Here is a 3,517-nt window from a genome sequence, read left to right on the forward strand (position 1 = left end):
ATCCTCCCAGACCAGGGCTCGAACCCGTGTCCCCTGCATTAGCAGGCAGATTCTCAACCACTGCGCCACCAGGGAAGCCCAGGAACTTCATTCTTGACTGAAATCTAGCTTTCCTTTCTTGATAGTCACATGGAATGATGACGATGATGATGATAACCGTTATATTAATGGAGCACTTGCTATGAGCCAGGTATTTTAGAGCATTCCTATAAAGTGGGTTATTATCCTTATTTTATGGCTGCAGAAACCATGATATAGAGGAAGCAATATTTTCCAAATCAGATAGCTATGAAAATGGTGGAGCCTAGATTTGAACACAGGCAGTGGGACTCTTCAACCTAGACCTTTAGTCATGTGGCTAAGCTGCCTGGTGGGTTTTTTTTTTTTTTTCCCCCTATTATTTTGCCGTAACTGTCACTGATCTTTAAGTGCTTCTCTCCTAGTCTATTCACATGGGCTAACATTAGGGCTTCTCATAGGTTGAAAGATGCTTGGCCCACTTTTACTTTTTAAAGGCTCTTTATATATTTAAAATGTACTTCTCACAACAATCTTATGCGGTATTATCATTATCTCCATTTCAGTGATGCAGAGATGGAGGCTTAGAAAAGTAAATAGCTCAATTTTACAGCTAGCCAGTGGTAGAACTGGGACCCCAATTCTTCTCCACTAGCCTACACAGATGGGCAGAAATTTCAGGAAGAAAGGAGACGCGAGAGAACCATTATTTGTTGCTTGCCATGGTTTGTCCCTGGGCCTTTAGATATCTTGCTTGTACCTATGTTGGATATGATTGTCTCCCCCTCCAGAGGTTCAAGGAGACTAACTTGCCTACAATCATCCAGCTCTTTCACATTGAAAAGCCAGGTTTTGAGCCAAGGTCTATCTGGCTCTAGAACCTGTGCATTTTTCCCGCTGCCTCCTTCCTGAGGACTTCGCTATATTGTGATGTAGAATCTTAGAAGAGATGCGTAGTTCCAACAACCATGTCCAAGAAATTTCTAGTTTATCACTGTTTCTCCCCAGGGCCAGCTGGAAGAGAATCCTGAGGGAGATAAAAATCAAATCCTTGATATATTCTCAACCAACTCTCTCTTGTGGCTCTTTGGCTCTAAATGGCTACTTCTAGGGCATTCCCTTGGTCAGTCCATAGATGAGCAAAGACATAAGGCCTTTTGGGAATCTTAATGTGTCTGGCCTGGCTTCCCTGCCTCTTCACTAGAAGAAATGTCCTGACTTGGGGTCTTTGATTTTTCTTAAATGAAGCTTCTGAGAACCACATAAACATATTCCAGAAAACTTGTTTCTTCATGGGAATGTGGAGCCAATCAAATTCTGATTGAGGACTCTGAATTCTGAGATCAGCAAATCATCTAATTGATCCTAAGTGCAAAAGGGGAGTTCTCCAAATCTTGCCTGGGGCTGATAAAGAGACAGTGAGGTGGAGCCACTCTCTTCCAGCTCCAAGTAGGTAGCTTAAAAGCTGTTTCTCGAAGAAACATAACTTTTTCCAATAGAGGAAAGACAATCAGAATTAATAGATAGCTCGAACTGCCTTACTCTCTATTATTCCAAATAGATTGCTAAGCCATGTGAGATGGAAAGACGGTCAGGATCCCAAATCCCTGAATCTTCGACTGGCTAGGTAAGTCAGATTGTAAGCTATGAGGCAGTGAGAAGGTTGCTAAGAGAACTGAATTTCTCTTACAGTTATCTAACTCCACCTTCAGCGGCAAAAGCTGAGGGAGGCAGGGACTGTTTCGTTCCTCAGGGGTCAAGGGACAGGATGTTCCTGTACGATGGATTAAATTTTTGTAACTTAAAAAATTTCCCTCAATTCAAAAGATTCCCCTAAATTTAAGGTCATTTTCTGTTGGGGTCCATGTGTTAATTAATGTCTCTCCCCCTCACCCCCAGGAGAGAGCAGTAGGTTCTTCAGGAGTCCTGGTGAATTAGAGGCTGGGGCCCTGGGGCAGAGATGGCCAGAGATCAGCTCCGAGAGAAGCTGTAGGCCCTGCCTATAAATACCTCAGCAGATGACATCAGACAAACCTTGTCGCCAAGCTAGTCCTTGCTCTTTAAAAATCTAGCTGTTGAGTAAATAGTTTTCAGTCCTTGTCAGCATTGGAAGAAAACTTCATTGAAAGAGGGGATGTAGGGGATACCTTTAAAAGACCAAAGAAGGAGATTTTATAGGGTTGGAGAGAAAATGAAAAGAAAAAAATATAAACAAATAGGTTTCATGGAAAGTTTGGCAGGAAATTATGTTTCTGTGTAATAGAATATGCATCTTTGCAAAGGAGGCTAGGCATATAAAATGCACATTTAGGGAAGATTCCTGGCACACAGAAGGTACTTAGAGGTTAGCTAGCATTAGATGGACTTCCATTTTGGAAGAGTCTGGGTAGGAAGGATGGTTTCTAACCCCTACAGCGTAAAACAAAAATTGCATATTCAAAATCACCTTGAATTACTTAGAAAGGGACAATGATGGAGACAGCAAGTCATGTTTCACTCAGTTCAGCACAGCCAGTTTTTCCTCCAATGTAAGAACAGGTCAGTGTTTCATTGATTGACCACCAGATAAAGCAGTTGGCTTGAGTTCACAGGCCTTATATTGCTTTAGAAATACTTACCTTTAAACATCAGAACCACCTCTTGGTAGGGAAATGCTTCCACAATGAGATCAGATAGGAGAGTGACTGATGGAATAGCAGACTGATGTCTCCTAATTGAAGCGAGGCTGGGGTATGTGCTCACCGAATGGCCATGGAGGGGCCGACATGCCTGCCAGCACATGTACATTTCTCTCTCTCCATCAAAGGCCTATAGCTGCATTTGTGTTAAATATGTACATGCTATATCTCTACTGACACAGTATGATATTTGCTCTCCATGTCACTGCCAAACCCTGTAATACTTACTTATCCTGAGCATGAAAAGGTATGCTCCTGCTCACAGGAACGGGTTTTGAAATTGAAATATACATATTTTAAATTAGAGAATCTGTGTGAATCCTAACTCTAGGTATGGGCAGGAAGTTATCAACTGCTGCTTTTGAGGATCACAAGGCCATTCTGGAAAACAGCAGAGAGAGACCAAAATCACTAGAGATTTTTCTGTATTGGTGATTACCCAGCCCCTTTGGAGGTAAGAGGGAAGGACGCTGACATACAAATGAACTGCCATGGGAATCTCACCTGTATCCACACATGCAGGGGTGTAAGTCCTTTATGTTTTGATCTCTACTTGTCCCATTTCAGTCTGGATATAATTTGAAAGCCAGCTTAGCTCTTGTACTTCCTAATTATGTTAATGTAAAATTCTCATAATGAATGCAGTATGAGTTTCTAGTGAGCCTTTCAGATCCTAAGTGTATCCAAAGTAATTATAGGCTTTAAGATAAACTAAACATATGCATTTACCTAAGACATGAACTTTTGTGTATGTGTACGTCTGGGGCAGAGATGGGTCTCATATAAAATTTCAGTGAAAAACCACGATTGATCCAATGATG

This window comes from Aethalodelphis obliquidens, unplaced genomic scaffold, assembly GCF_003676395.1.
Source record: "Aethalodelphis obliquidens isolate GAN/ISIS:26980383/991018 unplaced genomic scaffold, ASM367639v1 scaffold30, whole genome shotgun sequence".
NCBI lineage: Eukaryota > Metazoa > Chordata > Mammalia > Artiodactyla > Delphinidae > Aethalodelphis > Aethalodelphis obliquidens.